The 13,339-nt window shown below is 51.2% G+C and overlaps 1 pseudogene; it reads left to right on the top strand.

The window, feature by feature from the left end:
• Positions 1-1,196: 1,196 nt before the first annotated feature.
• LOC142424860 (transcription factor E3 pseudogene) lies at positions 1,197-5,062 on the top strand (annotated as a pseudogene).
• Positions 5,063-13,339: the final 8,277 nt, after the last annotated feature.

The raw sequence follows: 13,339 nt of genomic DNA, 5'->3' as shown, positions 1-13,339 counted from the left end.
TCAGAAGCAACAAAGCCCACATGGAAGAACACACCAGCCTGTGCGATCAAGAGGTGTCAAGGGATCAGGTATCAGGCATCATCAGAACAAAAATCTTACCATAGTGAATGAGCAGGGGAGTGCTGAGTAGAGACCCAAAGCCCATTTGTAAGCAATGGACATCCCCTTACAGAAGGGTCTTGGGGAGGAGATGAACTAGTCAGGGTGCGATGTAGCAATGATCAAAAATACAACTTTCCTCTAGTTCCAAAATGCTTCCCCCCCACCCCCACTGTCATGATCCGAATCCTACCTTGCAAGCCTGACTAGACCAGAGGAGGTACACTGGGACAGATGGAAACTGGAAACACAGGGAAGCCAGGGCGGATGATCCCTTCAGGACCAGTGGTGTGAGTGGCGATACTGGGAGGGCATAGGGAGGGTGGGTTGGAAAGGGGGAACCTATTTCAAGGATCTGCATGTGACCTCCTCCCTGGGGGACGGACAACAGAAAAGTGGAGGAAGGGAGACGTGGGACAGAGCAAGATATGACAAAATAATAATTTATAAATTATTAAGAGTTCATGAGGGAGGGGGGAGTGTGGAGGGAGGGGAAATATGAGGACCTGATACCAGGGGTTTGGATGTAGAACAAATGTTTTGAGAATGATGAGGGCAATGAATGTACTAATGTGCTTTACACAATTGATGTATGTATGGATTATGATGCGAGGTGTATGAGTCCCTAATAAAATGATTAAAATTTTTTTTCAAAGACTCCCTATATACCCACTGGCAGGGGATAGGGTGAGCTGCGAACCCTAGAAGGTACAGGGGCTGAGATTGTTAGTGAAATTCCTAGGGTTGCCAGGTCAGGTAAGACCCATGTATTCCCTAATGCCACAGTTGATAAGACACAGGTCCACACCTGGAATAACAAAGGAAGTGCAGAATGTCTTGGGTCTTTGGGAGTATTGGAAGGTTTTACACTATGCTTGGACCTGTGCTGGAGACCGCTCGATTGATAAAAAGGTGCCTCTTGAGACTGGAGCAAATAATAGCAGCAAGCTTCCAATAAAGTCGAGGCACCAAGAACGCATGGGCACAACGCTTGAAGGTCTACATACGGAAATGACCCCTCGCCCTGCACAGGCTTGTAAGGTGCCACAGCCCCCTCTCCTCTCTGCCAAGAAGGCCAAGACCCATTGTCAGCGGATATGGGTACACAGGTGGCTCTAGTTGGCACTACTATGGATGGCCATACAAGCCTCCACGGATACCATCTGGTTCGAGACTGGTTCGGGCCAAAAGACTCAGTGGGCCAAATTGGGGGTTGTGTGGACAGTCATCGTTCCTGAGCCCTGGCCCTTAACCCTGCATACAGAGAAGTAGCAGGTCAGTTACCCAAGCAGAACGGTCGATAACATAAGGAGTGGTGAATGACAATAGGCAAAGCCTGGTTGAGGAGCGTCCTGTAGCAGGGCAGCTGGAACTGGCTCCAAAGTTTAGACACTCACCTGTTTTCCCCAGAAGAACAAAGAGGCTGACACGAACGCAGGTCAGAGTGGTGCATCCAGCAAGGACAGCGACACAAGTAGACTAGCCAGGAAAGGGGGCCCTGGACTACCCATCTGGATTAGAAAGTGGCCCAAAAGGCAAGCATAGCTGTGAAGTAGGGTGATTTGGGGGCGGCTGGACAAAAGTACCCAGTGTGCTCACACAAACACCCACGGTGTCTGCCCCATGCTTCTGGGAAAATTCATAAGGGAACACAGTTATTGGTGGCCTGGCAGGTGGCTTATATAGGCCCCTTCCCCAAAGTGAAGGAGCAAACTAGGTTCTTTGTGTGTTGATGGGTTAGTGGTTTAACCCAGGCATTCTTGTGCGAATGAGTGAAGGTGGGGAAAATGGGTTTGCAGAAATAGAGTGTTGTATATGGACTATCCTGAAGGATTGCTAGTGACCAAGAAGAACAATTGACAGGTCATAATGTGCACAAATGAGTGGCCAAGATACAAATACAACTTGCCCCACTGAGTCCTTTGGCCTGAACCTGCCGGAGCAGGAGGCCCCAATGACCCTCCAACCAAGAAATCAATGGCATCGCAAGCTCTGGAAACAATCTGCCTAGCTTGTTGCCAAAAAAAAAAAAAAAAAAAAGTAAGACGTCCTCCCAAAGTCTCAGGATCGCTCACCAGGAAGTGGAACCATCTCTTGATGTTTGCTGCTGGCTACCCTAGCTGGGTGGATTGCTTACTTTGTCCACTGCTGCACAACCCACCCAGGGGCTCCTCGGGGCAATTTGCACGGTACACTCGGCCATGGAAAACCCCTAGGAGGTCCTCACCACCTCGGAGGAAGTCACAAGCGTGATTGGAAGCAGGCTTACCCTTCTCGGTACCTGCTCAACATCTGTCTTTCCCACTATCGATCTGTCCTTTCTGCTTTCTTTCCTTCAGGGTTGCCCACAGCTTCGCAGAGTGGGCTCACCGCTTTACCCCAGTCCACCCCGAAATCAGCTGCTGGGTGTGTGGAGCGCGCCTCTTCTCAAGGGCTGGAGGCATGCACACCTGAGCACACCGAGTCTTGGCAGGGATCACTGGGGTAGCCATGGAGACACGGGGGGGGGGGGGGTGCGGGCAAAGAGAAGGCCATGGGCACACCCACCGGCTGGTCTGGGGTGGCTGCCTAGCCCTCCTCCTCCCCCCTGGCTGGTTTCCCCTGGGTCTTGATGATTCCTTGGTAGAGAGTTGTTTGGTTGTGTTCACCTCTATTGTGACTGTGCTCTGCACCTCCTGCTGCAGCACCCTCGCTGCCCCCCAACCCAGCGACAGTGCCTCCCCCCAGGGCCCTCGGGACCTGTGGGAGAGGAGGGCATGCCACATTGTAAGCGCCCGACTTGAGGGGTGAGACAGGCTTTTCAAGGCCCAACGTGATGACACTCTTGCTTTCTGCCAGCTCTCTTCCACTCACTAAATCACTCCTATGTAACACTTCCTGGGGTCCTGTCGTGGAGCCACCTGGGTTCACCGAAGCCATAAATGCCCCTGGAGGATTTGCGGACTCAAGACGTGCCTGCTACCCTCTCAGAGCTTTGCCTTATAAGTAAGTCCCTTCATAAGCTCCTGTATTGTAAACCCGGAGCTGTTCGACTCTTTCAGTGGTCTCTCAGCTCCCTGCATATTTGGAGGCAAATAGATACTGACTGGTCCATGCAGAAAGAGGCCTGGGGGTGATATCGGGTAGGTGTTAGACTGCTAACTGAAAGGTCACTGGTTCAAATCCACCGGCCACTCTTCGGAAGAATAAGGTTATTTGCCCCTATCAAAATGTACAACTGGTTTCCACAGCATAGGGATGGGGAGAGGACAAAAGGGATGAAGGCGGTTGTCTGGGGTTAGGTATTGGGGGGTGATCAGTTAGTCCAGGGTGGGCGGTGGCTCATGGCCTATCCCATCTACTTGACATTGCCCACCCAAGCAGAGCTCCCTCCATGGCTTCGCTGGAGAGGAGGCAGTAGCAAGCTGGGGAGAGGGAGACTCTTATTTTGTTAGGTGGACCAGGATACTCTTATTTTGTTGGGGGAGATCAGGCTGAGGCCTGACCTGCATGGCAGGGCTCTCCCAGTGTCAGGCATCATGTCTCATGCAACTGAGCCCACCAAGGGCAGCGTAGAGACCAGCACAGGGGACCCTCAAGCCAAATTTGTGCTGTTGGAAGACCGAAGGTCGGCCAACTCAGCTCAGCTGCTCAGCCTGAACCATTTGCTTCCAGATTCTGGCCTTGCGGAGGCAGGAACAGGCTGCTGGCGCTCCCTTCCCCAGTCATGCACCTGCCTCTCCTATCTTTTCTGTGGTTGGTGTCTCTGCTGGGGGTCACACATTGAGTCGTACCCCACTACTCAGGGGTCCAGGGAGGTACTCAAGGTGAAGACTCATCTGGAAAACCCAACACACTACCAAGCAGCAGGCACGCCGGCAACAAGTGAAACAGTGCCTGTCTACCACACGTGGACCCAAGCTGGCCTCCCAGGCCCTCAACCCACCACCAAGGCCCCCCCATGCCCAGCCACATCCTGTACCTGAGGTTGTGCATGCCACTGGCCCTGCGTGCAGTGCTCTTAACAGTCTCATGACACTGTTCATCATAACCTCCAGCTCAGAGAAGGAAATGGATGACGTCATGGATGAGATCATCAGCCTGGAGTCCAATTACGATGATGAGATGCTCTGTAACCTGCCTGAAGGCACTGCTGGCTTGCAGCTCCCCAGCACGTACCTGTGGCAGGGAATCTTCCTGATGTGTACAGTAGTCAGAATCTGCCCACACCAGCCATCACTGTCAGCAACTCCTGCCCAGCTGAGCTTCCTCACATCAAATGGGAGCTCGCTGAAAGGCAGAAGGAAGACTGAGCATGGCAGGCGATTCAGCACTAACAACAGGAGCGTGGACCCTCATCCAGCGATCTGGAGATGCGCTGGAACAAGGGCACCATCCTGAAAGCCTCTGTGGGTTATATCCACAAGCTTCTGAAGGAGCAACGGCATTCCAAGGATGCTGGCGAGCCAGCAGCAATCTCTGGAGCAGACCGAACGTAGCCTGCAGCTCCGAATTCAGGAGCAGAACTATAGGCCCGGCTCCATGGTCTGCCAGTACCACTCACACCAGGGCTTCTATCCCTGGTCACGACGTCCACTGCTGATAGCCTCAAACCAGAGCAGCTGGATATTGAAGAGGGCCCACCGGGCACATTTCACGTGGTGGGGGCACCTGCTCCGAATATGACCCATCAGCAGCCCCCAGTGCCACCCTCAGATGCCCTTCTGGACCTGCACTTTTCCAGAAACCACCTGGGGGACCTGGGGGGCCCCTCACCTGGGGCGGGAGGGCATTCTGATAGAAGAGGAGGAAAATATAGTGGGAGGCTTGTCTGTGGGGGCACACTGTCCCCACTTTGGCTGCCTCAGTGTCCCCCGCTTTGTCCAAGGCCAGCAGCCCCCGCAGTAGCTTCAGCGTGGAGGAGGAGCCCCAATCAGGCCTCTCCCTTCCCTTGGAGTTTTCCTACCCAGGAAAGGAGGAATGACCAAGCAAGATGAGAACCTGCCTTTGCCCCCACCCCTTCATGAGACTGCCCTGCCCAGGTTTTCTGGCGGAAGCAGAGAGGAGGTCAGGGATCACCTCTATGAGCGGGCCAAGTGGAGGAGTCAAGTGAAGTCCCAGCCCTTCCCCCAAAGGAACAGCCCAGCACCGTTATTTCAGACTCGATGGTGATAATGAGATCAGGCCCCATCCACGTACCCCATCGGACCTGCCCTGGCTGACGCAGATGAGGGAGGGAGATAGGATGAGATCCTGCTCCTACCCCCTAGGAACAGTCTTAGCTGGGCCTCCTGGGAGATGGTCTCAGGAGGATACTCCGTCATTTCTCTTGTAACCCCCAGTCCAAGAGGGAGAATGAAATATGATGGAGGTTCTGTCCCTGGAATCAGTATTTTCCCCATGGAACCCCCCTCCGCCCAGGCAAAGAAAGAAGTAAGTGTGAAGCTCTCTCCCCTTCTCCTGGGAACTCTACTCCTACCTTGTAGAAATTGAGTCGGACAGACTCTATCCCTTCTGTATTGCAACAGCCCAGCACCAGTATTTGGGGCAAGAAAGCCGAGGTGTCACTTTATGACTAAGCCCTCCTGACCCAAGGTGTGGTCTTCCCAATGACCGCATAAGCATGTGACTGCTGGACGGTGGAAAAGGGAGACGGAAGAATGGGCGCATTTGGCCTGTGGTGTTGTTGAAGGCATCTTCTAGACCGGACTGCTGTGAGAGCGAGCAAACCGGCCTTAGGAAAGCAAACCAGAATGTTCCCTGAAACGGAGAGGGCAGACTCAGCTTATTGACTTTGGGTATGTGATCAGGCGAGGCCACCAAACCGAACCAATTCCATCGCCGTGGAGGACAGACTAGAACTGCCCCACAGGTTTCCCCAAGGCTTTGATTTTTGTGGAAAAAAATTTATGGATGGTTACATCTTTCTCCTGTGGAGCAGAGTGGCAGGTGGGTTCAAACTACTGACCTTCCCACCAGCAGTTGAATTCTTTCACCACTACCCCACCAGGGCTCATAGGAAGGACCAGTCACTAGAAAGAGCCATCCTGCTTGGTGTGATAGAGGATCAGCCAAAAGAAGGGAACTCCTGAATGAGATGCGGTGACTCAATAGCCAATGGAACAGATCGGGATGTGTCCGCGATCTTGAAGACGGTGCAGGGCTTGGCCATGTTTAGTTCTGTTATACAAATGGTTGCTGTGGGTCAGAGCCAGCTCACTTCCACCCAACAATGACCCGGTATGCATTTTATATCCCCATGATAGCTAGGAGCTCCTATGAACTGTGTACCTCAATTACTATGCATAAAAGCTAGCCCCGCCCCCCATGACCATAGCCACGATGTTGGGACAAAACTGTACATCATCACCACGACAGTGCCTGCCATATAAAGCTGGTAACATGCTAAAACTCTCCTCTAAAGCCAAATCTGTTCTTTTTGCCAATGGTGTGCATGGTTGGCGGTTCAAAGACACCAGCAACTCCACAGGAGAAAGACTGGGCTTTCTACTCGCGTAAAGTCACAGTCTCAGAAACCCATAGGGGGTCGCTATGAGTCAATATTGACTCCATGGCACTGAGTTTGGGTTGGGTTTGGTACCAGCTAGAATGTTGGGTTTGGCAGTGCCCATCTAGGAAATTGCGATATAAAGTTGCAGAAAATAAATCTTAAATGACATAGTTTCCTGGTGGCTGCTTCCCATCAAAGGCGAAGAAGATGCTACCATTAGAAAGACCAGCTGTCATTTGGGTTGTTTTCGTTTTCCCTCTCCTGTCATATGCCTACACGCTGCCCAGAAGAAAACACAAACATGTCGTGGAAGGAGGTACATGAGCTGGTGTGTTCGTTCATCTAAAAGTTGAACTGATGCCCATCTTAGACCGGTCTCTATAGAAAAACGGTGATGGGCTTCAGGATCTACCCTCAAGGATCTCGTGGTCAATGAGAAGACGGACAACAGCAAAAACCAGCACAATGCCAGTGTGCACTCTGCGCTCACCACCTTCTTTTTCAGTCCACATGCCACGAACTGTCCTACCTCAGGGCCTTTGCACTTGCCTTTCCCTCTGCTTTTAATGACCTTCCGCCAGAGATTTCACTTCCTCAAATCTCGGCTCAAGAATTACTTTCTCTCACCACTTCATCTAAATCAGTCCTTCTCACTTCCCCCTCATTTGTCTACTTTATTTTCTGCAAGCTCTAATCACCACTGAACATTACATGGGTGTTTATGTGTTTTCTTTCATCTTAGCCAACCCCCAACACACACATGCTAGAACATCAATCAGCTCCAAAGGGCAGGGATTGGATCTTCTTGGACCACTGCTATCCTCCCGCCATCTACATCCGGGCCAGACAAATTGTATTCCTTAAACAATTATAGGATGAATGGACTTTGTAATATACATCCAAAACTTTAACACATCTGCCTAGATTTTATGAGAAAGGCCAACACACAAAAAATTAAGGCTATCTGCCAAGTTTGGGGTACAAGATGTTCACAGCCACATTGTTTACGGCTTATGTGGGACGCAGTCCATCCAGACAGGGAAATGTTATATAACTATATTTGAGGCTGTAGGTGAATATTTATTAACATGGACAAAGGCTCAACAAGAAACAGGACTAGCTCTCCAACATGAGGTGGCTATGGACAAAGGGTGGGGTGAGTGCTTTTGAAGACTGCTATTAGTTAGAACACTCTGGTAAGGAACCGCTTACCCACGCCTGTAGGTAAAAGGATTGACCTTCTAAACCTTTGTTCTCCAAAACTATATATACTAAAAGAGGCAGGACTGGGAAGGAACCATGGTGGGAGAAAGTGCTTTTGAACAAAAGTTGACCCGACAGACTCTAGATTTACTCAGTGATGTTTAGAGTATTCAGTCATAGACTGAGCCACTTAAAGAAATGATGACAGACAGTCCTGGAAATGACTAGCTGCTGCTATTAATTTGACCTCTTGTTCATGATGTGTCTTCTCCCCTGAGACATGCTGATGCTGTGAATGTCATGCCACTGTGGCGTGACAGCAAACTGATTCTGTCCAGCGAAAAACAAACTGGGCCCGAATGAAAACTGAGCAAGATGGTGAGACAAGAGGAAAGTAAAGGGAAATAGAGGACAGAACCAGTAGCCAACAGGCATTTATAGAGGTCTAAATACGGGCATGTACGTCTGTAAATATATTTATATATAACAATAGGGAAATAGATCTATGTACATATATTTATATGGTAAATATCAAGGTAGCAGATGAACCTTGGGTCTCTACTCAAGTACTCCCTTAATGCAAGAACACTTTCTTCTAGTAACCTGGCATTCCGTGATGCTCACCTTCCCGACACGATTACTGAAGATAAAGTGGGTGAACGACTGAATGTGGTGAAGAAAGCTGATGGTGCCCGGCTATCAAAAGAAATAGCTTTTGGGGTCTTAAAGGCTTGAAGACAAACAAGCATCATATCGTTAAGAAGCAACAAAGTCCACGTGGAATAAGCACACCAGCCTTGTGATCATGAGGTATCAATGGGATCGGGTTTCAGGCATCAAAGATCCAGAACAAAAATTCATATCAATGTGAATGAGGAGGAGTAGTGCAGAGTGGAGACGCAAAGCCCATCTGTAGACAAGTGGACATCCCCTTACAGAAGGGTCACAAGGAAGAGAAGAGCCAGTCAGGCTGCTGTATAGCACCAATGAAACATACAACTTTCCACTAGTTCTTTAATGCTTCCTCCCCACCCCCACTATCATGATCCCAATTTTAACCTTACAAATCCTACTAGACCAGAGGATGTACACTGGTACAGATAAGAACTGGAAACACAGGGAATCCAGGACAGATAAGCCCCTCAGGACCAATGATGAGAGTAGCAATACCAGGAGGGTAAAAGGAAGGGGGGAGAGAAAGGGGAAACCGATCACAATGATCTACATATAACCCCCTCCCTGGGGGATGGACAACAGAAAATTAGGTGAAGGGAGACATCAGTCAGTGTAAGACAGGAAAAAATAATAACAATTTATAAATTATCAAGAGTCTGTGAGGGAGGGAGGGAAAAATGAGTTGATACCAAGGACTCAAGCAGAAGAAAATATTTGAAAATGATTATGGCAACAAATGAATAAATGTGCTTGACACAATGGATGAATGGATGGATTGTGATAAGAGCTGTATGAGCCCCCAATAAAATGATTTTTTTTAAAGAAAGAAAGAAAACAAATTGGTTACAAGAATTCCTCCTTTGTTTTGTTTTGTTTTATTAAAAATGTGCGTACACAGGATGGAATATGGATGGATATAGAAATAGTTGCTGCCAATGGGTGTCCGGTATTCATTGTCTTCTTTTGCTTGTCTAGCGTCTAGAACTCAGGGAATCCCTTCCTTTGCTCCCACAGTGCACCCTCTCCTGATCAGAGGTGATCCTGCTCTGCTGGAAGAATTCAGAGAGTCAGGAAGGGGGCAAGTACAGGGCCCAGGAACCCTCGGGGCCTGGCTTCCTTCCAGCTCCCCGCCCAAAGTGCGGAGACTTCCTGCGAGTCACTGCCCTGAGCCTTAGCCTCCCCATCTGTGCAAGAGGCCACTGGCCCCTGCTCAGGCCATTTTTTCAGGGCCATCAGCAGGCCGGACAGAGGCTCTACTTCAAGAATCGTTATTAGGCTGGCTGTTTCATGGCCTTTGACCTGCCTATCCCCACCTTTCACCCCAATCTCTGAGCCCCAGAGAGGACTGTCCCTGTGTAAGGCCAGGTTAACTAGAGAAACAAATACAATAACACTCACATAGGCATAAGAGAGAGTTTTATATTAAGAGATAACTATATATCAAGAAAACATCCCAGCCCAGTCCAGAACAAGTCCATAAGTCGTTTACTAGTCTGTAAGTCTGATATGAGTCCATAAATCCCTCTTCAGACTCATACAGCCACGTGCAAGGATGCAGAATGCTGGGAGAGCACAGGCCGGTGGGTGCAGAGTTGTGTGGATCCAAGTGTGGTGTCTCTGACAGCTCTTTAAGTGACTCGATGGCAGGAAGGTGAAGGGGGGAAGGAGGTCTCCAGGGCCCTCCTTATGCCCACAAGGAGGCACCATCAGGTTATGACCCAATTGACAGGCTAGACTGCACCCCTACACTTCCAAACCACCCAGATAGGACTTGGTGACACAGGTTTCACCCAGCCTGCCTCACCTCCAAGTCCCAGAGATGCAATGTTGAGTCACAGAGAGACTAGAAGTGCAGGGGAGCCTCAGGGAGACCAGCACCTCCCACAGAGCCCTCAGCCCCGCCCTTGCTTTGCTACAATTCCAACAAGAGGTGAAGGGACAGCTCAGGCCTGTTGGCCATACTGAGGAGCCCTGGTGACCCAGTGCTTACAGGCGGGGCTGCAATCCGCAAGGTCGGCAGTTTGACACCGCCAGCCGCTCTGCGGGAGGGACAGTGTGTGCTCCTCCTGTGCACAGGGGCCTCCTGGAAACGCCCAGGAGCAGCTCTACCCTGGCCTATAGGGCTGCTCTCAATCGGCATCCACTCCATGGCAGTGAGTTGAGCTGGTTTGATTGGGCACACTGCGTGGCTGGGCTTCAATAGCTGACTGCATGGCTCACCCCTCTCAGCGCAGGTTATCTGCCTGCTGCAGCAGCGGTGGGGAGCCTGGAGGGGATTGGGGGTGGGGGGGTAAGGACAGGGCTTGGTCCCACCTCCTGCAGATGGCCTCAGCTCACTGCCCAGAAACACTCACTCAACTCCAACTTCATTCCCTAATGGCCTTGCTGTTTGGCCAGGGATCTCTGCACCCGCCTCCCCTCTCCAGCCTGCTCTGGCCAGCTCCAGAGGACACCCAGCTGAATGTCAGGGCGAGTGAATGCCAGACTTTGGGGTGGGAGGCTCAGTCCAGGGGGGGAAAGGAGCTGAATCCAGTTCCTGAGCCCCTCCCCCAGGACCCTCACTGGTCTAGTTTCCCCTTCAGCACTGAGGAGCCCCAAGCAGGAAGGAAGGAGAGATGAGGAGGGGAGCTACAGGGGTGTCAGAGACCGGTGGAGTCAGCCCTCTGCCCAGGCGAACCGGACTGGGGCAGAGGATGTCAACTCAGCAGCCAGGAGCCAGTCAGAAGCCAAGCCCGCAGCCAGGAGCCCTGGCAGCCAGGCAGAGCAGGTCCAGGCTGGAACAGAACGTGATGCCTGGATATCCAGGTTGCTGACTCCTCTCTGATCCTTGGGTCACCCCACCACCCCTACCCACTAACCACCACAGACCCCTGGGCCTGCAGGCCCTCTCCCTCTCCATGTCTCAAGGCCTGGTGTGGCCACAAGAATGCACCTTGCAGACTCAGACTACTGGCACTAGTGACTGAATCCATTGCTGTGTGTCCTGAAACCATATTTCACAGGCTTCGTTCTGCCTCCATCACCTGCTGCAGCTATAACAGAAGTACCACAAGTGGAGGGCTTTCGCAAATGGAAATAGATTCTCTCTCTGTTCTGGAGGCTGGACATCCAAATTCAGGTGTCAACTGTGGGGGTCAGCTTTGTCTGTGTTGGCTTTGAGGGAAGAGCCTTACCTTCTCGGTCACTGTGAACTTGGATTCAATGCTTCCCTGGGTCTAGGAGGTTCTGAGCACCGGGAAACTGGACTGTCAAGGAGGCATGCTGTGCTCCTGGGTCTTCTTTCTTGGGGGTGGTCAGCTCCCTTCTTTACTCACTTCTTTTCCTATGTTTGTTATAAGATGAAAGGCATTTCCCACGCCCGAGGAAAGCTCTTCCTATGTAGGATCAAGGGTATGAGCTCAGTAAGGGTGTTTCATCCCACTCTCATCTCCGCATAACTGATGGGCTGGTCACATTAGATCCCAGCATGAGGAATTACTTCTTCGCACCACTGCCAGGTTACTTAAATACACAACTGCCAAGCCACGGAGACTCATGGCCCAGCCAACTTGACACCTATTTGAGGGGACACAATTCAATCCATGACATTCCATCCTTTGTCCACCCTCACCCCCAACTCATGTCTGCCCTGTGACAGATAATAGCATACACTCCATCACTACGGAGAGTGCAGTGTGAGACTCAGACCAATGGACCCGGGAGACATGGCCCTTCCTTGTCAGCCAGCTTCAGCTCAGGGACTGCCTGTGGGGTTACTGAATTGGCCTTAGATGGGTGGAGGTCTTCCATGCCTCCACTCAACCCTCCATCATGGTCTGAGGTCTCCCAGCCTCCTCTGGCTCCCTCCCTGAGTCCCTGCCGCCAGGCAGTTCCCCGGATGAAACCCTTGCACAGGCATTTCCATCCAGCTTCTCTGAAGAGCCAGATGCATACAATCTCGCCGTAGCAATAACAGCAGCCACATGCTACTCAGTGCTATCAGTATCCCTCGGGGAGGCCTGGTGGCATAGTGGTTACATGTTGGGGTGCTAACTGCAAGGTCAGCAGTTGTCCCCCAGAAAAGACGGGGCTTTTACTCTTATAGAGTTATAGTCACTGAGACTCACAGTGGCAAGCTCTACACTGCCCGACAGGGTCTCTCTGGGTTGGCCTCGACTTGATGGCAGTGAATTTGGTTTGGGACTTTGGTATCAGCATCCCCCACAGTGTACTCAAGGCTTTTTAGCCAAGCAACCAAAGCCCCGAGAGGGTGCAGAATATGCCCAGAGACGCTCAGCAGTGTGGAAGTGGCAAAGCCCAAGGTGAACTCAGTTGAACCCAGAGGTCGCTTATGTAAATACAGTCTCATTCTATGTTCTCTGACTCCTTCCTGAGCAGAAGAAGAATCGATGAATTTAAATTTAGGGGCTGGCAAAGAATATTGAAAAATGCCGTGGACTGCTATAAGGATAAACAAATCTATCTTGGACGAAGTATGGCCAGGGTGCTCCGTGGACACAAGTACGGTGAGACCTCATCTTCCCTGCTTTGGACAGGTTGTCAGGAGAGACCAGTCCCTGGAGGAGGACATTCTGCTTGGTAGAGGGGAGGGGCAGCGAAAAAGAGGAAAGCCCTCAACGAGATGGACTGAGCGGTGCCGCAACAATGGATTCCAGTGGAGAACAATGGGGAGGATGGAGCGGGACCGGGCAGTGTTTCTTTGTGCACAGGGTCACGATTGGTCAGAAACAACTGGCTGGTTTCCTCACAACAAATGTGTTCTCCAGAAGGGAGGTACCATCGATTCCTGCCTCCGGGCTTCTGTCAGGAGAGCGGGTGGGAGATGCACTGGAGGTTCCCGAAGGCAGAGACGAGAGGATGCGTGAGAGAGAT

This window comes from Tenrec ecaudatus, chromosome 13 (assembly GCF_050624435.1).
Source record: "Tenrec ecaudatus isolate mTenEca1 chromosome 13, mTenEca1.hap1, whole genome shotgun sequence".
Classification (NCBI taxonomy): domain Eukaryota; kingdom Metazoa; phylum Chordata; class Mammalia; order Afrosoricida; family Tenrecidae; genus Tenrec; species Tenrec ecaudatus.
The sequence above is the reverse complement of the archived record's forward strand: the minus strand, read 5'-3'. Positions and strand labels throughout refer to the sequence as shown.